Genomic DNA, 23,369 nt, shown 5'->3' on the forward strand with positions numbered 1-23,369 from the left:
CTCACATGAACTTGTCTTAATTAATATACTGCAGTGGAAAGGCCAGTTGAACAAAGCTTGAATTAGGTTTTCCTTGAGAGAGGAAACGATACCTTTTTTGAGAACTCTGCATTGCTAACAGGAATATTTCCGATGGCCCTTTCTGTCCTTGGATATAGGGATTCGCTATTTGAAAGTAATGGAAATGAAGCGATTTCTGTTACAATAACAAGATACAGAGATCACAGAAAGTTCCTCGTACTCGTCACTGTATGATGTTATTTAACTTCATAACTCATGCATTAAGCAGATAATGTCCTAGTTTCCCTATACCTGGTGGTTTTTTTAAACACCAATCTTGCCCCTCCCCCCCCTTTTTTTTTTACACCAATCTTGAAAGAGAATAGAGAAAAAGATTTCTGTGTAAAGACGGAAGTGTTTGAGGCCAGTTGTCTATGTGGACAGGTTGCTTTCTTTTATCTGTAACTCTCTTCAGCTGCAAGCTCAAACATTAGAGAGTTGTGTAGTACACAGTAGTGCAGAGTAAGCTATTCTTTGTGTAGTTGCTTTGTTCAGCCAAGGCAATGGCACTCACCACCTGATGAACCTATGCAGTACACATTTAGTTACTCTGGAAACTGATCTACTCAGGAACTATACTGAACTTGTCAGTTCAATTGCTTCAACTTAAGAAAGATCATGTATCTGTGTACATCCCACCTCCCTGTATTACAGTGGAACTGTTGTCTTCCCCTTACAAGGTTTCTGCAATTAAAAGCATATCTCATATGTGCAATCTAAAAAGGAGCAAGAGAAGTCTACGTGGGAGCATTTGAAGCACAGTTTCTAAGAATCACTGCAGGAAAACAGTGAAGTCGGGGGAAGTATGAGATCTGGGAATGCAGAGTGGTGAGAGGAAATGCGGAGGTGCAGATAAAATTCAGAAAATAAGAATTTACTGGCACCGCAAAATGAAGAAAAATATAATGGCAAACATTTTAACCTGTTAACCATACTTTGTTTGAAACTGACACTTATCAAATACAGACATCAGCCCTAGTAGGGAATGTCAGCATTGTTTATCACATGAGAGCTTTACTATAACTGTGGTTTTAAAGCGTACTGTTTGGTCTTGGAAGAGACCACACTATGTTCCTCTCTTCCCTCTTCTATTTTGTCCTCTCTTTTTTTATATACTTTTTTCCTTCAGCCTCTTTCTACTTTCTTTATCCTTTTCTATTTTTCCTTTCTGACTGACTTGTAGCCATTTCTAGTAGGTTTTTTGCACGTAATTCTGGTAGCTGCGTCCCAGAAATCTTTCCAGTTAAACAGCTTTGGTGTTCCAGACTACTGATCTTTGTAATTTCTCAATATAGGAAGGATAGATAAGATAGGCCAGGTATTACTCAATATTACTGAGAGTAGGGTGGTTTTGTTTGGGGAAGTGACAGTGATGTTTTTTTAAAATGTGATTAAAATCTCTCAGTAGAACTGTATATTGGGAACTAAGTGGTCAAGGAAACAATTGCTGGACTGTAACAATCTTGTATATAACAGCTGAGGGAAGTATGAGAATAATTCCAGATATGAAACACACAACAGTTACAGGCCATTTCTTTTCAGTTACTGAACAGAATGGTGTTTTCCATATCTGCTCTTGAATGGCCAGGTGCTTGTTAATCTGAACAAGTAGGTGGCTGTTTTGACAAGCAGTATTATCTGGAATTGGTTTGTAGTAGAGTTGAAAATTCAAATTCGGCTATGCCAAGAAGATAGAAGGAATTGTCTCCTAACAGCAAGTCTTAAAATACCTGATGTTTAGACTGATCTTTTTTTTTTTTTCCCCAGTCACAAGTAGGATATCTGTATCTGTTGGGGGCTGATAGGTCTAGATACTGCCTTCATGGATGACATGACTATAGTAAAGCTCTGTCATTCCACTTAAACCAGTGTTCACCAGATTATTTTTCTCATAGGAATAGGAATTTTTGTGCAGTAACGTGCAAGTTAATTTCCTTTGTCATGATTAGTTAGCTACTCAAGGATTCAATTAATAATGATTTTGTTCTGCAGCAGTTTGAAGAACTTCCTGTAGTTACCATGGGAGCAATCAGTATTTTCTCTTGCTCTGTCTCTAAACCAAGTATCTTGGAGGCAAAGATGAAGAATCTTTTCTACATGTAATCTCTTGGTAGGTTTGTAAAGTCTAGCGTGTGATTGTTTCGTGCCAATACCTATGAAACGGCATCCGCAGCAACTTGACTTTTCTAAGTCCGCTGGGACTAAAATGGAACATCAACAAAGTTTGCGGCAATAAACACGAACATAAATTTAGGCTTCTTGGAACTGTCTTGACACATTGTAACTAGTGGAAACTAGTCTTGAACTTAATTGTTGTTTCAGCTCACACCTACGCTTAGTATAAATACAGAGGTTCATCTCTTCCTCTCACAACAGGGCTCTGAACCAAAGATTGCAGTTAGTCAAGGTCTTCTCCCAGACTACTCAGGGAGTTCTGCTGCTGTGCTTTGAAATTGGAACTATCCGTAAAGAATAGAGAGATTTACTAACTTACCTTGGAAAAATGGAACTGCAAATTGAACGTATTCCTACAGGAGAAATCATCCGTGTTGTTAGTCGCAATGGAGAACGCAAGACCGTAAGCCTGTTTTTTATTGTTCTCTTTTCCCTTCTTATAGTGTTAGTTAAACGATAGCCAACTTCGTCACAATTGTTCTGAACTGAGAAATGCTAGTGCAAAAACAGGAGGCTTCTGCAAGGCTGGTTGGTCAATGGAGTGACTGTAGCTGTGTTGTGAACAGTCTTCTCTTGCTAGGATGAAATTAGAACGGTGAACATTAATATTAAGTGATTGGGAGTTTAGAAAATGATGAAAGTGTATTTCCTGTAGAAATACTTCAATATACCAAAGTTAGTATGACTTGCAGTTGGTGTTTAGCCTGACCATATTCATTCTATCAGAATTCTGGAAGCACTTTCAAACTACAGAGAAAGGGAAGGAGCTTTGAAGAGAGTATTTTGATCCTCTTCAATATTGATTGTCCATGTTGTCACTGGATTCGTGCCCTGAATGTTACAGGAAGGTTCACACATGAGAAATTCAGTGGTAGAGAAACATATTAACGGACTGTTACTAATAGGTGGAGGAACTGAGTACTCTGTTAACTTGTGACTTTTATTGACCTAGGTTCTGGGTTTGTATGTAAGCAAATGGAAAATCCATGAGCTGATTATTTCCGGTCTGACATGGTGGATGTAAGTAGTTAAAAGACGCAGTACTTCTCTAAGAATAATTTCAGTTTTCAGTACTTGGAATGAATGGTCATTCTGTGTGTTTTGCTTCAGAATATTTTCTAACTGGCTTTGTATACTTGCTAATTAAAAGAGTTTAAAGAGAAGGAGCTTTTTAAAAATCCTCCTCATGTTTAAATACACCTAAATGCAACTGTGAATTTATATCTCTGTCGTAGGTACGTATAAACTGTTTAATACATGTTCAGTTCTGGGAGCAGATTGCTCTGGGCAGAGCCATCTTGTACTGAAGTACACATCTGTGCGTGTTGCTCCAGTTTCCTAGCATTGTCTTTCTAGTAAGTAATCTGAAACGCGATCTGAAAATTAGCTAAGACATTTGCTGTGTGGGTGACACAATTGTTCGGGAGAGTCATTTTACTTCAGAAAAACCCGAGAGCTCTGCCTTGTTGGAAGATGAGATAGTGGCAATTGTGGCATTCTTTGGTTTCCAGTAAACGGTTCAGGAATGTTACTGACTTATTTGTAGTGACAGTAGAGGACAGTGGTGGGGCTGAATTGTCATTCCCAGAGGGAACTGTTCCTTTAAACCTTATCCCGAATAGCATGTGCCAGGATCCTGGGGGAGACATCAGAGAGGAAAGCTATTAGTTCAGCTTTCTCAGAAGTTTTAAATACTCATTAGCAGTCCATAAAACTGTAATTTGCTACTTTGAGAACAGCAGTTTGTATTTGTCAAGTACTGTTGGTGCTGCAGGAATGGCCAGAGAAAAGTAGTTTCTGATGTACTGTGCTTGAATACAAACAGAAGCGTATAGTTGAAGATGCTTTAAACTGCTGCAGGAATGGAAAGCGCAGAGCTTTACTCTTTCAGCTCAGTGTGCTTCAGTCTGTTAGAATTAAATCGTACGCAGAATTTCCTGCGAATCCCGGCTAGAGTGCCTCCCGTATTTCACACGTATGTGAGATGAACCAAGATGCACGTCGCTGCACAGAGTGGCTGGTTACCTGAGTTCACTCTGGCTTGGGGGAATCACTCCAGAGTTGAACTTCACCCTGGGTCCTTCTCGGAAAGATAGGCTTTGTGATGATTCCCACAAAGAGGCGTCGGGGATGGTAAAATTATCATCAGTGTCCGAGGTTTATCAGTTGTGCGCCTGGAGGAGACAGGTGCGTCTGTAATTCTAAGCAACAGGAACGCGAACCGATTTGGCGGAGAAGCTTATCAGCAGGATGCTGTTGTCCCGAACAATGTAATCAGCGCGAGCCTGTTCCTGCTTTTTCCAGCGCCCTGCGCTCCGGGACGGCCGGAGGGGCCGAGGAGGGGTCAGGGTGCTGCGGGGCCCAGCTCTCCCCAGCTCCCACCCTGCGCGGCGATGGAGCAGCGGGGATGATGATGATGATGATGATGATGATGGTGGTGGTGGTGGGAGAAGCTGGCGGTGCTCGGCGGTCGCGGCCCGCCCCGCGGAGCTGACGGCGGCAGGTGAGGGCGGAGGCAGGGCCGCGGCCTCGCCGCCCGCACTCCGCATGCCCGGCGCTCGGACATGCTCACTAGCGGCGCGGCGCGGGCTCCCGTGGGCAGTCGCCGCCGAGGCGCTGGCGGAGCCGCCGCAGGGCCCCGAACCGCGCGTCCCGGGTTGGGTGGGGGCGCGGAGCGCAGGTGAGCGGGGTGGGGGGGGACACACGGGACGGGACGAGCGGCGTGCCCGTGGGAGGGCCGGGCCGGACCGGACCGGACCGGACCGGCCGGTGCCCGTGGGAAGGAAGGGGTGACCGCGGCCGCCATCCGCCGCCCCGCGCTCGCCGAAAGGCGCCGGGGCTCGGCCACATGGCCGCGGGCTGCCGGGAGCACGCTGCCGGCTCGGGAGGGTGCAGAGGGGAACCGGGGGCGCCACCCGGCCGGCGCCCCCGGGAGGGCGGACAGCCTCGGCTCGGCCGTTCCCCCGAAGTCGGCGACCTTCCCGGAAACTCCTAAAATTTCCGCGGTGGAAACAAATGACCCTTTCGCAGAAGCCGGCATCCTGGCGGCTGCACGGCGTGTCCCCGGCAGCCCGGAGGAGTCCCTCCCCTCCCCTTCCGTAACGTTACTCAGTGCACTCCGGTAACGCTTCCCTGATTGTAGCCAGCTCCCCGCCGGGCTCCTGCCTGGGACGGGGTGAATCCTGCCGAGGCTCGCCTTGGGGAGAGCCGGGCTGGAGTGAGAACGGGTGTGGCGGGGCGTGGGGGCAAGGGAGAGACTGCTCCTGAGCCGAAACGTGGCCGTGCCACGGCCGGTGTGCCTTATTCTGCTGGAGAGTGGCTTTCTGTACGCGCCTGACTTGTTCTATACGTTCTCGTGTGTTGCTGCGCTTACTGGCGGTGTGTACGTCCTGCTGTGGGTAGCATGTTTGCGCTGGAATAAGTCTTCCCTTGTACAGGTGCCTGAAAGCGTGTCACGAAGAAAGCTCGGTATTTCTAGTTCTCTCGTGTAAGCGGAGATGTTGTCAAACACTGTAACTTCTCCGGCTTAGACCACAGGTCTGCACCCCCGCCCCCCCCCCCCCCCCCCCTAAGATTCAAGGGTCTCCATCTGTTGTGCTACTTTCTATGCCAATTCATCCCTTTTCGAATACACCTGGAGTTAGTTGCTTTAAGTGACAGTGATTTATGGAAGGAATCTGACTGTGCTAAACGAATGTCTCATTCTAGTAACTTGAACTTTCCCAGTAAGCTGGCTTGATCTGCATCCTCGTGTTTGGGAGGATTACAGAAGAAAAATGATTCCGAGATACAATACAGAGATTATTCTGGTATTTATTCTTTCTATGACAGTTGCTCGAGGTGGAAGGCTTCTCTGGAACTACTTGTAGATGGCAGCTGCCTAGTTTTAGAAAGTGACAAATGAGAAAATTTGCTTGGTTGGTGGGACAAGCCGTGAAAGCAGAACCACATCTTAGAGTAACTGGGAGGAAAGGCATTTTTCTTTCATCTCCTTTTGGAGCAATAGACAATTACTAGTTGTCAGCACCTTTTCAAAACCCTCTTAGAAAAACTGCCTAGGGCTTACAGAACTGATGAGTTCTTAATTTTTATGGAAGGCCCTGATATGGCAACCACTGTCATAACACTTAAGGCTTTTCAGTTTTGATACGGGATGTAATCCTGTGTTTTAGGGAGGGGCTGTGTAAATACAAATCTTGTCTTTTATTCTGCCTGGCAGGGACCAATGGAGTGCTAGACTGTACGCATGCTATCCTAATTTATCATGACATAAAGGATGGATTTTTTTTAAAAAGAAAAGGAGTCTGAATCATAATATACTAATATACACATATACATGTGACTCAGGACCCAAAGCATGCAATTTCTGCATAACTGATAGCAAAGAAACTTGTGATTTATGATACATCTTCAGAATTTATAATATCTATAAGAGCATTTTCATAGATCCTGACAAAATTATTCAAGCCAGGTAGAAGACATATTTTTTTTTTTTTATTTGATCTAAGTCCACTGGAGGAAGGCCAGTAAAAAAACTGGGGGCCAAGAATGCTTAATAACAGATTAAATATGGTGTTTCTTTCTACAAATAAGCTCAAACTCTGTGGATGGCTTTATGCAAAGGTAAGATAGTCTTAGTCTTGTTCCAGCAGTATTCGGACATTTGCCATTTTTTCTGTTGTTTGTAGTGTCGTGTTACTTATAGGACCTAGCCTTATTGTGTTGGGAACTGCATGCTTTCTAGGAACTGTACAAATTCCTCTACCCCTGCCAAAATGGACAGTCTGCACCAAATGCAGGAGAAACAAACTGCAGCAGCTGGCCGCAGTCACAGAGCAACATATAAACTATAGCTCCTGTGTGTTTCAGTCCGTTGCCCCCCTCCCTCGGCCGAGTGCTCTTACCTGGCAGTTTTGAATAGTTCCAGCATGCAAAATGTTGAGGATCACTGGGCTAGAGCACTTTGCCTCCCAGTTTGAAGGAGTAATGGGTGCTTTCAAATAAATAATGACTTGAAAAGGAGGTGGAGAGAACTTAAAAGTAGGGTGGATTTTCCTAAGGATGGTGTGTCCTACTGCCCTTTCTAAGTGATGCAAATATAACTAAATCACTCATCCTTTCATACAAGCTAAAGAACCATTTATAAAGGCATATTTGTATGTTTCCAAACTGTTGCTGTGGGGAAAACCATTTGTGTTGTGCTTTGGCTTACCTATATTGATCACAGTCAAATGTGGTTAACTTTTCAGAACTGATCCAAGTTAAAACTGAGTAGGCGAAACAAATAGGTAATTTGTCTGGAGCAGTTTCTCCGGTCAGCTCATTGTTTGAGCACATGAACATCTCTGCCTGCACAAATAATACGATGGCACAGGCAGAAATGATTGGGATCAGGTGGGGACGGCTCTACCGGTAGCAGCAATGCCTTGTACTGGCATAAAGTGATTGCAATAATAGCATGTGTTTGTCTTCCATCAGGGGTTTTACTGTGTTCTGTACTGCTTTTCTGCTTTATAACCGACTCGTAAGTGATGTGGTTGGCATTGACTAGGATTACTATCCCTGACTTCAATGGAAACCATACGTCTAACCTTCTGTCATCTTTTCTGGTGGATGAGGTTTGCAGGGGTTGTCTTTCTGTGAGACAGTAACACAGTTATTTTTCTGCCTGGAGGGAGCCACTTTTACTGTGCCTCTGTCTGAATTGAATGATCTCTCTGCTGGAAAATATTCTGCTACGTATTTTGTGCCCTCCTCTGCGTACTTTACTCCTTGTTGATGCATTAGTAGGGTAGATGGCCAGCTCTTCCCAGAAAGCATTAATAAAGATGTAAGAAAGCAGTATAAGTAAATGTGAAAGGCTAACAAAGTTTGTTGTGACAGAAGATTCTGAGTGGACAAATCTCAAGTCATTTTTTGCAACTGAGTCGTGTTCTGTGGGGGTGGAAGGTCTAGTATTCTTTAGAGCCTTCTTCTGCATTATTTAAATACTCTCCAATACAATAAGGAGCAGCAGGGCCAGTACCTTTTCTGTTAATATGTATCTTCAGTGTAGTCTGTCCTATATTAAATTCCTGTAGTGGAAGGTGATAAAGATTAGTGTTTAGAACTCGTGTGACATTCATGCATGCATGGATAGCTCTCCCTGGCAGCTTTTTTCTTTAGGACAGCATTTTGTCACATGTGAATGACCAGCTAGCTGTTCTTCACTGGGACACTTGCAGCCCTTTAATTGGTACATTGACCTTCGTCCATCTTGGCCGCTGCCCTTCCTGTAATTCTATTCAGCAGCTGATAATAAATGTACATAGATTTTTAGCATTTGGCAATACCTTTGGAGTGCTACAGTGTTTGCCTTGTAGGCGGTAAGGTCCTGGAGCTGGCAGATACAGCAGCCTGCAGTTATTGGAAAGTTTTGTTACCAAATGGGCAGTGTCATTGTTGGTGGCAAAGAATGCTGTGTCAAAATGTGTTCTGATTTTTGCCAGGAAATGGATAGTCTGTGAATGACAAAAAAAAATCCTCCATCCACACTGTCCTAAACAGATTTTTTTTTTTTTCTTTCTTTCTCCATAAAAGAGCTTTCTAAAATCGCTGCTAAGCAAAAAGATGCATGTGGACAAAACCACAATTATGATGACATTCAGCCTGCTGTTTGGATGCAGAATGGACCTTATAAGCTGTAGTTGCTTTAAAAAGCTGTGCCTTTAAAATTATTTCAGTCATTTCTTTTGGAGACATTTTTCTAGTAAAAGTTTACCATGGATATTTGACTCTGTATTTCCTTGTAGTATTCTTATATCTGACCGGAGGTTTCATCCTTACATAAGGTAACATGGAGATGTGGTCCTAATCTTTGAGACAGTGCATACTCGTAGCTGGAGAACAGCCTTTGTAGTGTTTTAAGACTTCAGGGAAACCTTTGCATCTTAGCAGCTGAGGTTGCATTTCATTAGTTAGAGTGATCAGTGGTGCCTTATGCCAGCTGACTATCACCAGGTGTATTTGTCCATTTTACTAATGAAGAGGAGGATTATTGAAGGAGCTGTAATTCGACTAGAGAACAGTGTTTGTCAGAGGATTTTGGTGAGCTTACAATTGCATTTTTTTCTTCATAACCATATACTTAATATTTTATGGTTGTCTTTATGTCTCTTCTCATTACCACCTGCTGCCTGGTCTAGATGGGATATTCCTGTCCAAGAAAGAATCATCTTTACTTCAGAGTTGTAACAACAAACGGAGAACAGAGAAGAGGGTAGGCTCAGCTCTCTCACTGTGCTTATTGTTCATGGCTGAAGGGTCCAGTTAAGTCAACGTCCAGTTATATAATAAGGAGATAGTGATCTGTTTAGCTTTTTAGAAAATTAAATTCCACTGAACCACTATAACTGGAACCATAGAAGTAGGAGGAAAACTATTTTCCATTCTGAAGTATGTCTTTGTATAGTGTTGCAAGTTGGGTTTTTTAAACTTGCTAACAGTAACTAATAACTTCTACATTATACAGTCCATACTGAGTCATTGTTTACTCAGGGAAATGACTTTGAACAGCCAGACTTGTTTGCTAACTTTAATAACCGAAATATGCAGTTCCATGCATTACAAGGCAGCACACTATAATCAACGTTTTTAAAACCCCAAAACTGATACATATTTGCAACACTACACAATGCTGCATTATAAGTAGTATTTCTGCAGTTCAGGTTTTGATGTGCAGCAAAGGCTGATTTGTCCGATGGTACAGTTTTGAGAAGAGGGAAGATTATTGCACAAAATTATTGTTGTTGTTTTCTAGAGTTTTATTGAACCTTCCAAATTAGAGGCCAGAAAGCCTTGTTCCCTGTCCACAGATCTTGTTGTTTTAAATAACAGGTTGTCTTATACTCTTAGGATTTTTGGAGTCTGTTCAGAATTGCCTCTTCTTCATCTTGGGAGGGAAAGCCACACCTTTGCATCAGGAAGCCAGGAATTCTCTCTCTGACAGAATTGGAACTTAGACAGCAAAACAGATGTTTCTTTTGCCTTATTTTACCTGAGCACTGAAGTTTGGTTGGGAGCAGTTTTCTGCCTTTTCTTGACTGTTTATCTGCTGTTTTGTGTTAGTACATTGTTTTCTCATGGATGTTACAGGTAGCTTTCCTACCCACCCTTTACATCTATTAAGATTATAATAACAACCAGGGTTTGTATACCTGATTGTTTTTTGGTGTGCCAAACAAACAGTGCCAAGTGCACACAATGCAATATAATAGGATTTCTCCATTGGTTTGTTCATGCGGGAATGAAGTGGGGGCAGGTAAGCGTGCCTGACTTGCGTGTGAAGGGACAGTGTGGGAAGAGTGTTTGGGCTGTTAAAATGTAACTTTTGAAGATATTTCACATCTTCCTTTTGAATTTATGCATTTCTGAATTTTGTGGTCAGTTCTCTTTCGTTTTCCTTCAGACCTACTAAGTAACACATAATTAAAAAAATATTGCAACTTGGACGAGAAGATTCAGAGTAGTATGATTACTGGAAAATCATAGTAAGGTATAATGAAGAACTGTTTTTACATCTGTTGCACCTTTCTGAAAACAAAAAAAAAGTGCCTATCATATTTCTCAAGGAAACCAAACAGTGCATTTTGAATAGTGTTTTCAAAATGTGTATTTTTGATTTCTCCTAAAGTCACAAGCTCTTTTGGCTACAATTTTGTTTGAAAAAGAGAAAGGAAAACTTAAGGTCTTGTGTGAAAGTGAGGGAAAATACAAAATATGTGACTTCCAAAATCCCCATTTTATTTGTGCATGGATTTGTTGCTCTTAAAGTTGAGGGAGGGGATCAAAACAAGTTCTGCAGAGAAGTACAGAGTGTGTTTTTGCGTGCCTGATTGTAGCACTCTGTAGGAATGCAGATGATTTCTGACTTTAATGTTGCTGATCTTCTGTCTGGAAAGGTGGTGAATAGGAACTGGGAGCAGCACCTTATGGAGCTGTTAGCAAAGCTAGCGCATGTATTATTTGTTTAAATAAGCTTGGTGGGGGTTTGCATTGCCCCTAAACCTTATGAAAGCGTTGCTCTGAAACTCATGATAAATGATTTTTACCATCTCAGAATTTCTCATTTTTTATTTTGTACTTCCGTTAACATAATTAACTGTACAGGGCTATGAGAGTCCCAGCAGGATTTGGAATTGCTGAGAGAGCCACTATGTTTCCTTGGGCATAAAGTTGTGCTGTTAGGACCGCAGGATGTCTGGATGGAAGCTAGCTTGTTTCTGGCCAGCTAGGGTGTAGAAGGAGAAGTCAAAATATGAATGCACATATCAAGGTGAGACACTGTTGATTGGATAGAGAATTTACATATTCATAACCTTAAGGGGATTTTAATTTTATGTGCTGGCTGAAGGGGTGGGAGTCTGAAAGAAAACTAGAGGCTGAAAACATGTGGGAGGCCAGAAAGAAAAGTGGAGGCTGAAAAGTGGTGGGAGACCAAAATGGTGTGGGAGGTCAGCGAGAAAGGTAGAGGCCAAGAAGAAGGGGATGCTGGAAAAGTTTGAGGGGGATAAAAAGGTGTGGGAGGCAGAAGAGGTTGGGAGGCCAAAATAAGCCTGTATCGTAGATCCGACTAATCTTATTTTGCTCTCCTTTTTGTCTCTGCGTCCTCCTGAAGTAGTGGGTCCACAGACTATTCAGCTGAAGAAAATTAAAGCTCAGCCTTGTGAAATAACTTAGGGACAAAGGCCTATTGTCTTGGCTCTCTCATTATTTCAGTTGGTGCTTAGTTTCCGCACTTACAATTTTGGTTTTCAGCAGAAAGCATTTCTTTAAATTGTTTGAAATCTTGGTTGTTACGGAAGTACAGATGAGCAGTAGTGCTGCCTGTCAGTTAGATGTTGGCTACCTTAAAATACTGTCCTCTAAAATCACCAAAAAGATGTTTCCTCAATTCACAGAAGAAACAGTGCTCTCGTGACTGCTTATGCAGGGATTGGAGAATGCTAGGAGCAATTTGGGATAATAGAAGGGATAATTTATGCACTTTTGTGAGGTATTTCTAAAACAGGTGTGTTAGAGTCCTTAGACCGTTTAAGAAAAACATGTGACAACATAGCGATATGACCACAGTGTCTTTTCTTTTTGCCTGATACTATTGAAGAATACATGGGTTGATGGTTATGGGCCATTTATATATTTGGGTAAGCTTTCAGACATTATTTGTCTCAAGTATAAACTAATCTGAGATAATTATGTACTGATACAAGGAAGAAGTATAAAGGAAAGGAGAACAAAACAAAAAAAAAGAAAAAAAGAGTCAAAGATAAGCTGCTCTTCCCAGAGATTGCTGTAGATGGTGACCATCTTGAAACTTTTGTCTGCTGCGCTGGTGAGAGCTACCAGAGCAGGGGATGTCTGGTGCTGAGAGCCTGGCAGGTAGCGAGTGTTGGGAGTAAGAGTTTCTGTGCTGCTCTGTCAGCTTGGTCATGAGGGTGCCATGTGAAGAGGAAGTGTTGCAAGAGATGTGGAGTTCTGTATGCAAAAAAACTTGCAGAGTGAAAAAGGGATGTTTGATCTCTCTCTTTAAACTGAAACCTGACCAGTTGCCAACTGTCTGTTTCTGCTCTGATGATTCCGTGTCTAGGTGGGGACATAGGGAAGCTCCTTCCAACTGTAAGCCTTGAATATATTTACCTGGCAACTGCTGCTATCCAAACCACTTTCCTAGTTCAGCTTGCAATGGGAGGAAAATTCCGCAAAGTGGCTGTGTGTAGGATGAGAATGTGAATTATGTCCAGGCTGAAGTCCATGGAACTCGAGAGCTGTGCTTATGTAACTGTTTACTTTTTTCTAGAGGCTTCAGTTAAGTTGACTGTTTGTTATTGAATGCTTTTTTATTGAAATACTAATTGTCTGTCATCAGAAATAGGTAGCGTCTGTGAAAGGATCACATTGCCACCTGAGTGGAAATGAGGAGTGGAAGAAAATCAGTGTTGCTGCAGGTTGAGTGCACATGTCCGGAAAGAAATCTTTTCCAAGCATTGTACAAGCAAGCTATCGCTTTCCAAGGAAAAGTTTTGTTGCGACAAATCTTGCTTTTTATTTTGAATAGGCTGGAAAGGTAAATTCTGGTATAAAGGTCTAAAAGTAGCTGTTAGCTTGGTACCTGGCCTTCTGTTTTGAGCAGTAAATTTCTCTAGTTAATCTCTCTAGCACTGTGCTGAACTCTCAGAAGTGCTTTTCAGGCCACATTGGCCCCAAACCAAATTATCTTAATTGCAAACCACTTATCTGAACTGATGGTTAGTCAACACAAATGTGACACCGTGCTCATTAGAGTAGAAAATCAATCAGTGTTTAGTGTGGGCTGGATTGAGATTTGTGGATTGATAGGGAATGGGAAGGTTCATTTGGGTCAGTAACTGGCACAGTGATGAGTGTGTGAAGTGAGCTTCCCCCCTCCTGCGTGCTTGCAGAGTCCACCATCATCAGCCCTCATTTCTAAGGCACCTGCCAAAAAGTGTCAGTTGTTCACAATCTTGTTGAATAGCAGACCAGTGTATTAGCTCCACATGTTTCTGCTGGCAAATCTGGTGTGACATATATACCCACATGCGTCAGGTTAGGTAATTTATATTGCTGATTTCCTGATCATGGAACACTACAGCTGACAGTCTGTAGCCTCTAGTGTCATTCCTGGGCTTGTCCTGGAGGCTGCTGGTGGTGATAATATACGTGCATCACCTTGCAAGGTTTTAAATGTTTGGAGGCATCTATATGTATAAGGGGTAGGGGATGAAGCAAGCAGTCAGAGTCTTAGAGCTTCATCCACGTCACTGTCAATGAAGTGCCTTTTCTTTCCTTGTCTGCCAGGAAGATATATTCTGCCAGTGTCTAAGATCAGCTTATACTGACATGAAGTTCTATTTAAATTGGTTTTGCTGTAGTTCTCCACTCCCTGTACCTGCACTAGCATCCATTTGACCCTTTGGTGAATCAGTTGAAACAAAGTTTAGAGAACAATGATGAAGAAAAAAAAAAGTTTTCTGTTCGTTTATTTCCCTGAACCGTCTCATTACAGAGCTGAACAGATCTTGGTCCCAGTACAGAGGAGGGAGAGGGCCAGGACAAGCACAGCTGGGGAGAGAGGATGGGCTGCATCACAGTAATGTCAGCTGTCTAGGTCAACTTAGAGCAGCCTGGGACTGTACTTTGGCACTTCGGAGGACACTTTCTGTGCTCTTTTTACCTTGGAGAAGTGTCTGTAATGTAATGCTGTGGGAATGATGGCTTGTGTAGCTGTTCTATTCTTATGCTGCTCTTTTTTGATCCTTGAAGTCAGTGGTAGTGAAGAGAAGTTCGAGTTTGCTAGAAGGTTCTGCAGTCATACTGGGGGACTTTTGTGCCCTGGTGTGTGGGCTGATTGGCATTAAAACCTCCCATCCTGTGGATGTGGAGCTAGGCCAGCTGTTTGGAACATAAATGGTAATTAGTTGTCTTCTAAATGTTGACTTTATTAAGATTTACAAATAGAATACGCTATCTCCACTCCACTTCTTGTAATGGGGATTCCCAAGCTATAACACTTATTATAGCTCCTAAGCAGTACAGTAACTATCTGCCCATAGAGTGCCTGCACTGCTGCCCTGCCCATTAACATGGTATCAGGTCCGGAATAGAGAGGCACTGATAAATACTGATACAGACAGAGTGAACACGCTTAGACACTGAGTCAAGAGAAACCGGCATCTGTTCTGCCTCTTGCCTAAGCAGCACACAGAGTGGCCAGGGTTCAAAGTGGGGTGCATAGCCCAGGTTAGAGGGGTCCAGTTGAGCACTGATATCTGGTGTGTTTTGCTTTTTCTGGAGCAGATATACCTCTGCTGCTTCCCAGAGCACTGCTGTTTGTGGAAGGAGGTTGGGAGAGCCAGTGCACTGGGGGCCTGGAGGGAGGACACCCTGCCCGGCAGAGGATGCAGGGATGCCCACTTTTGCACTGCTTTTCAGCAGGTGTAAAGGCTCAAAGGACTTTTGGGCCCTGTGGGACTCTTAAGGTATATGTGTGGGGTAGTAGGGCAAGGTTACTGTGTTATGGTATCTGAGCGTGACGTTGTGATCGACACAGGCAGAAAGGGTAAGGGAGAAGGAATTCATTTGGCTGCCAAAACCTTTTGTGCAAGAGGTTGGATCTGGATGTGTGCCCTTTCTGTGTATAAACGCAGGTTCCTGCAATTTGTAGCTGCTATTGCTGTCACCACCAGTAGTGGCACCCAAGTAAACAAAATTTAGGAATGCCATCCTGCAATAGAAACTTCAAGAGGCTATTTCTAGATGGAATTGAAGCTCCATGTGACTTAGTGGACTGTAGCCTCATTGTGAGGATAGAAGGCAACCAGAAGTGGTTTGAACTGGAGTTCTTTAGGCTATTGTTGCTAACGCTGTGGTGGGCAGCTGTATTAAACTATTTTGGAGCTTTTGATACCATACTAGCACTCTTGTTAAAGAGGCTTCATAGCAAGCTAAAAAAGCTTGGCAGTGGCTAGTGCAAGCCCATATTTTTAGATGCTCTATTGGTATTTTTGTTTTCCCCCAGAAACAGATATTCTGGCAAAAGACAATTAAAGAAACAACTTTAGAATGTGAATACTAAACATGAAGGTTATCACCCAGCAGGTAAGTGGGAGCAGCAGAGGCTGTAATGGGTTAGCACTTGGATTAGTGAACTTTGGAATAGTGGGGTTCAGCTTTGCAGGGAAGAGTAGTACCTGCATGTAGCTACTCCTGTGACCCATCAGCTGTTCCAGTAATTCTCCAGAATGTGGAATTTGTCAGGTCACCAGACAAGTGTGTGCTGCCTTTGTGCTGCCTATCACAGACACCAGGAATCCCAAGAATGTGAAGGACTCTCAAATTCCAGTTCTGTGTTCTCGCTCTTCCCCCCCTCCTCTAGGGGCTAGTGGAAGCAGGAAAAGAGGTCAGGCTTGAAATACAAAGTCAAAGAGGAATTGGTGAATATATAGGAGATAACGCCCATCACTCACTGTACTTTGCCACTCCTCCCCCTCCCCCAGTGTGGAAAGTATGATTAAAGTCAGCCGCTCCGCCCTGACTGTCTGAACCATACATACATGCACAAATGCCAGATTCTCTTCATTCCAGGCTGCTGACTTCAAGAAGGACTTGCTCTGACAAGCTGGAAATGAGGGCTGGCAGCTTTGTCTGCAACTCAAAGGCTTTATCTCTCTTAGACACTCTTCCTAACATTTCCCACAAATACTGTTCTGCTGGTAGGAGCTGTTGTATACACAGGATGCCATCAGGCACTTATGAATAAAGCCTTACATTGTGTAACTCTCCTTAGAATAGGCAAGGAAAACTTCATAGACCAATTGGCATCAGGCCCACAGCAGAGCTTGCTCTCCTTGTGCTTCAGCCTCATTATTTGGGGAGCAGTAGGGAGAGTCAGCTCAGCCTTTTGATTATCTTGTCCTTCTACCAAGAGCTGGTATTCTTCCCTTCACAAAAATTCTACTGTCCAGCCTTCATCTCCCACTTTGAATATTTCCGTCCGCTGATGATGCATTCATCTCCAGCCTCCACAGCGTATTCCTGCGGTTCATCACCTTGGCCTCTCTCTCCTCTCTGAACTGAACTCCCACCTGGATATCTCTTCACTTCTCCATTTTACCATGGCAAGCACAAGTTGTTTGACTTCTAGGATTCTTCTTGCTCCACCAGCAACTTCTGTTTCTCTGATCTTGCCTCCTAGCATTATTGCTTCACTGCTGCTTCTGCTCAGTGAAGGATGCCAACTGCATCCACCTGTTAGGATTTTTTTGCATGTGCTTTTAAGCTGTCTGCTTATGCTGCATATGCAGTCTTTCACTTAGAGTATTTATACTCCCTGACCAATCTCAATCAATTGATGAACCCAGCCTTCAATAAATGCTTTCCCAGAGTGAAACCTATTTGAGAGATGTAATAATGGTTCTAGAGAGCATCTGTGCCAGTAATTGCAAGATGGCCAAGCTGTTCTTTGGATGTTGTTCTTATTTCAAAATGAGTATTAGAGCAAATACATTTTTACATTCATATAATATTAACGTGTGAAATTGAGGTAACTTTAAGCTTGATGCAGTAAGGCATGCACCCTGATAGAAAAATTTACCATAAATCAAATTTGAGTAGTCATTATGGTTGTGACATGATTTCTGCTTAAAAGGGTGTCTTTGATGTCATCATCATATTGCTTCAGGAGCAGCTTGCCAGTGTTATTTCAGGTTGTGGAGGGTGTGTACATGTATATATTTTCTAAAAACCATAAGACCTACCAGTATCAAATGTCTGCCCAGTACTTCACAGATTTCACAACTGACTGTTAGTAGACAAAACTTTTTTTTTTTGGTCTGATTTTTGAGGGAGGGCTGTTTTCATAGGGGCTGTGGCCTTGACTTATGGCCATATAACTAATCCTGTTGAGCAGCAAAGGGATCCCACTAGTCTCAGTTCCAAATCTTATCTCCATACCACGGGACTGTGCTCTCTGGACATTGTGTGAAAAAGATTGGTGAAACAAAAACTCATTTCCCCTTATCTAGCTTAATACGTGCAAAGAGCATGCAGCTCTGAAGCAGCGATATGAGAGAGTTGGAATCAGTTGTAGTGAGGGTTTTGAACAAGAAGCCAGCATGAAGAAGTACCCATAGCGTTTAACCTCTGTGTTTTATTCATCCTGGAGCAAGTGTAATTTAAAGTGACACCTCTATAATTGATGAAGTATCTTTTTACCATTTGTTTAATTACCAGTTTCAATGTCTAGAAAGCAGTGGATCAGTAATTTACAGTGATGAACTTCCCTGTGTCCCTCTGTTTTTCTAGTTCGGCCATACAAACAATAGCTCCTGAAACAAACCCTGAAGTTGTGATGCTTTTCTTATTCTTTAGGTGATTTAAAAGAGCTTAACCTTTTTTTCCTGCCACTGGTGTACTCCAACACATCTGAAGCTGATGGCAGAGCTCCCACTGACCTCAATGAAGCATAGTTAATCTAGGGCTTGCCATGCACACTGTTATCAGCTCCCATGTTTTTGCAGTCTCCTCTCATTATTGTAGAGTGGCTAAGGCTGGGCTCATGTTGTTGCTACAATAGCAAATGATGCTGCTCTGGCAGTATCTGAGAGCTGTTAGAACAGAAAATTTAAGCGAAAGAACCAAAGCTGCTGCTTGCATTTTGTATGTATTTCTTACATTATAGTCTTTGATATTATGTACTGATTTTCTATGGGAGATAGCTATTCTTGAGACTCTTGGACCCTTCTTTCAGGGAGGAGCTCAGATTCCCTCATGGCTCTGGATCTCTCACTTTTGCCAAGGGGACTTAGAGAATCTATGCCTGACAAATCAGAGGAAAGACAGTGTTTACTTCCCAGTAGGATGAGACTTCTTCTGACAGTTCCTGTTGTTGTCCTAGCTGCCATGGACAGTGGGGTTTGCTCAAACAGCATCAGAACAAAAGATACCCAATTTCCATGAGATCTCCAAATCCATGCACTTCTAGCAGGATGTGGCCTTATGTGGAAAGGGCTCCCACCTATGCACTGGTAGCCTCAAGGCAGAAGGATACCTTTTACTTTTTTGAGGATGTGCTCATTATCTGCATCAGCACCAGTGGAGGCTTCCCCTTGTCTCTTATTCTTAGGGGTGCCGGTCCTCATCTTCTGATGCAGAACACAATGCTGTGGGACTGTTGGTATTTCTGTTAATGTCACAACTGTCACAACCAGCTGGTTATACCCAACTAACGGGAGCTGTGGGAATTCCTTCAGGATCTTGAGCTGGAGATCACAGTCCAAAAGTTGTTTTTGTTTATATGTTACACGTAAAGGGTCAGTAGGCAGATTGCTGAGCCTGCCTGTGACTACCTATTTTGTCTGCCTCATCAGTATTTATGCAGTTTTTCAACCACCAAATGTGGGACTATAAGTAAAATCGGAGAGAAAGAAAGGATTTGGACCTAGCCACAGCTGGGGAATGAATGTTTCCATTCACTGCATAGGCCCATGTTTATCCAGATGTGGAACATGCATTCCTGAGAACCACAAAGGAATGGGCTCCTTGATTATTCTTTAGTGTGTATTTTGTTTTTGTTTTTGATTAAATCTATGTCCCTGGTAATGCAGAAAATCTTGAAAATGCGGTGAGCAGGGTAGTATTGTTCTCCTGAGTGAGCAGGGAGTTGAAACCATGTCTTGGAGATGAGAGATTCCTTACACTTCAAAGGGTGCTTAATAAGTTGCAAGCCAATGATTTTTTTTTTTTTTTTAAACATCATTGTGATTACTACTTCTTTTACTTTAAGAAAATCTTGATTTAATGTAGTTTTGATTCAACAGGAGTATCAATTTTTTTTAAATGTTGGAAAACAATATTCTGGATCATTTGATGAGTGTTGGCTTATACCAGTGGATGTGGGATGTCCTTCTGAAATCATGTCTCTATTTTCCAGGCATCCTGGAATACTTTTGCCAGCATGATGGCAACTCATCATTCCTTGTGTACTGTTAACTGAGGATATATCTATTTTAGGGTAAAAATGTTTGCAGTTCACAAAAACATTAAAGACTTTGTTCACTGTGGGATCTTTGGGGTACTGTCAGACTGGTCAGAAGGAGATTACCTCAGACAATACCCTTCATCTGGTGGCTTTTACCCTTCTTTTCAGAAGCAACAGAATAGGCAGGGTAAAGGGAAGCAGTTCAGACATAAGCCAGCTGCAATATCATCTGCCCACGTGCTCCTGTTGGTTGCCAGGCCTCAAGTCTGACACGCTGCCAGATAGCCAGTCTGCACTGCGTGTCTACTTTTCTTTCGTCTGCTTTTTGGAAACTGCTTAGGCCATTTCTTTTAGCATAATCTGGAATTTCTGCAGATCGTTGGATATTCTTATTTTGGGTTCATGATCTAGTTTTACTCCAGACTGTTGTTGAAACTCTTTCCTTAAACTTTTCATAGGGGACTTATGCCATCACAATAAATGTAAAATGCTCTTTGTTCCCTTACAAAGAAGGGTTTGAAAGAAGTTCAGTACCATATGTGTTCCCAATAGTTTTATTAGAACATATTTATAACTTTTCACTGTCCCAAAATAACTGCCTGCCTTGGGCCAACAAAGTCAGTTTGGGACAGAGGAAAAAAAGTGGTGGAAGTACAAATTGTGCCTGTAAAGTCTACACTTATAAATCATCACATTAAAAACTACTCTGCTTATTTGAATGTCTAAAGCATTGAATGTGCCCTTTTTCTGGGCTTATAGAATTTGCCTCCACTTGGTAGTTCGTAGTTCGCTTACAGCATTGCTAAGTTTGCATTAAAAAAAGAGTCACACCCAGAAGGAAAATAAGAACTTGTTTCTCCCAGGTATCACTGGCTTCTGGCATCAGAATGAAATGTCGCAAGAATACTTGCAGATTGGTGTGGTGTTCTTTTCTTCTTAAGGAACTTGGAGACATTACATGGAACAAACCTGTGACAGATGCCATTGTACCAATATACAATGTTGCTCATAGCAGCATTTCCCTAACTCTAGAGTACAAATTATACTGATATATACATCTTTATGCTACTATAAACTTTCCATACTAGGGATTTTGTTATTACGCTAACAGGAGTAGGGAGTAGAAGTAGTTGTTGGGGCATCACTCATGTACAAGCTATTTTATAGAAAACCCCCCAGAATTTCAGGAAATATATTCCATATGTGATCCTCTTTCCTGTGCTTTTCAGGAAAGTTTTAGCCATTTGACCTTTATTTTTCTGACACTGGAAGCTTGAATATACTAATATAATCTAGATATTACCTGTGCTCCAGTCTCCACATAGTAGAAGACTTCATGGTTTTGACAGCCAACTAGGAGTTCAACAATAGCTCTATTCAGGCTTTACGAAAAGGAAAAGCTTCACGTTAACTGAAAGAAACAATTTCATTTGGCTATTTTGGAGGGAGGTATTTCCTTTTAAAACTTATTTTTCACAGTACCAAATGGTCTGGGTTTGGGTGTGGTTGTTTTAATGCAAAACTGCATTGAAGAAAGTTGTGAATTAAAAGAAAAGAAGGACAGCATAGGACAAGTCAGTCAAGTTTAGTTGTTTCCTATAAAGCAGTCTGATATAGTAGATAAATATGTTATTTGGATTTCTGTGAAATTATATGTGTTGACACAATTAAGAATGTCATTCAGATAGTCTTCCCTAGGTTTCAGATTTAACCCACTAAAGAAAATAAAGCAGCTTAAACTTATTGTTTTGGTGTCAGCAGTTCTAAACAGACAATTCCTATATTTAGAGAAGAATTTTATGATTGTCATTGGTGGCATGGGGGAAACTTGGGATCCTGTCAATGTAACGTTAGTAGGGATGGTTGATCTCTGCTTCCAGACTCTTACTCTCATACCTGTGATTCTTCTCACCTTTTAGAGCCAAAACAAATATCTTATTTCTCCTGGAGCAGACTTTTTGAAACCGAACAAACAACTTACTGACTGCATCTTTTGAGTTGGCATGAAAAACAAGTAGAGAAGACAACAGCATTAGGGTCCAGCTTAAAGTTGAGACCTCATACTGACTTAAATGCACAGGGAGCTAGTTCCCAAAACTTTGTTTTTTCCAAAATTAATTAACTTTCAGATACCACTGACCACAAGCAATACCAGCACAGCCCATCTTTCTGAATTGCTTTATAATTTTTATGGAGCAGTTATTACATGAGAAAAGCAGCATAAGGGTATTTAATATAAATGCTTTCTTGGTAGTTGGTTTTCTCTAAGAGTCGTAACCACTTATCTTAACTGGTTCTGAAAAATGCCTGCCTGTTGCCTGCACTTGTTTTCCCCCTTGCTGTGCAGGCAAGAATGTGAAGTATTTAAATGGACAAAAATTAAAGGCCAGTTTAAAAATCTTCAGAAATCAAGATGTCCCTAAAGATAAGTCAAATATAAAACATCCTCTTGGGACAGAATTGCTATGTGCCCTGGAAAGCTTAACACACCCTTGAGGGCACACCCTTTTCTAGCCAGGTAGTATGGGGACAAGGGTGAGGTATGAGCAACTGGTGAAGAACATACCTGAGAGCCTGGTTACACTGGAGCAATCCTCTGGAACAGTATAGGGAATTGTAAATCTCAGCCATGTTCCCATCGGGACTGTGAAGTTCCTGGTGCTGTGATGTAGAAGAGTGCTTCTGCTGTCAAAACTCTGTCTTACTGTCTCATCAATGAGCCTTTCATAAGGGTAGCCTAGCTTGCCTTTTTTAAGGCTCTCAGCCTAACTTTGCTGGGGCAAACTGACCGTTTCAGCTCAAAGAGGTCTTACCAGCTAACACGTGGAAAATCTTGGCTGGGATTTGGCCTCAAGTTCCTCTAGAAGCTGTGCAACCCTGCAGGGGTTGCATTTGTAGACAGAGAGAGATAGGATGTAGCAGGCTACAGATAAAAAAGTATTTGTACATTTTGTCACAAACATCTACTGCTGTCAGAAAAAAGTCTGGGTGATAAACCTGTCTAGGAATTTATATTGTACTCATTTCCATGGCAGCTATGGGACTGTGTCAGACAGTGTTTGCTCAGCAAGCTTCTCTGCACTGGGAGCTGAGAGCTTCTGGCCTTATCCGAAGACAAAGCAGAGATGGAAAGATACTCCTCGCTGGGGATCACAGGGAAATGTTCCAGTTTTATCCAAACGAGGTCTTTGTGAGCGTTGTTGTCGGAACTCCCTTTCATTTGTGTAAGAAGGAAAATCTGTCTTCAGCCGGGCTTGCAGGTTTTGTGTCTGCTGAAATGATATAAAAACTGTGCATTTGAGTTACAATTACAGCTCCAGATAGAAGTCAGTCTGACGGTTTTGCTGAGATGTTCACAGCTGCTTGTAGCTATATGTTAACAGTTTGCTGCTGAAACTGTTGGCCTGTGAGACATTAATGCACACAATTATGTGGGAACACTTTGGAAATTAAGTTAAATGGCTCCTTCCACAGGTGCCCAACATCTTTACAGTTTAAAACAAAATGAGTAAGAGAGAGCTGTCCAGTTCACAAAATGCAGCAGCAAATTGTTGTGCTCCATGGATCTGCTGCCCAGGAAGGTCAGGTAGGGGAGCTGTCA

General features: G+C 42.3%; 1 protein-coding gene across 2 annotated transcripts in view; it reads left to right on the plus strand.

Moving 5' to 3' along the window:
- Window positions 1–4,832: 4,832 nt before the first annotated feature.
- MYO1C (myosin IC) overlaps window positions 4,833–23,369 on the plus strand; it is a 58,349-nt gene continuing 39,812 nt past the window's right edge. The window contains exon 1 of one of the 2 annotated variants that reach the window (XM_049801781.1): window positions 4,833–4,915. The gene's annotated coding sequence lies outside the window, so the exon portion shown is untranslated. The remainder of the gene's footprint in view (window positions 4,916–23,369) is intronic. The other variant, XM_049801782.1, reaches the window with a different exon arrangement.

This window comes from Accipiter gentilis, chromosome 6, assembly GCF_929443795.1.
Source record: "Accipiter gentilis chromosome 6, bAccGen1.1, whole genome shotgun sequence".
NCBI classification, from domain to species: Eukaryota; Metazoa; Chordata; class Aves; order Accipitriformes; family Accipitridae; genus Astur; species Astur gentilis.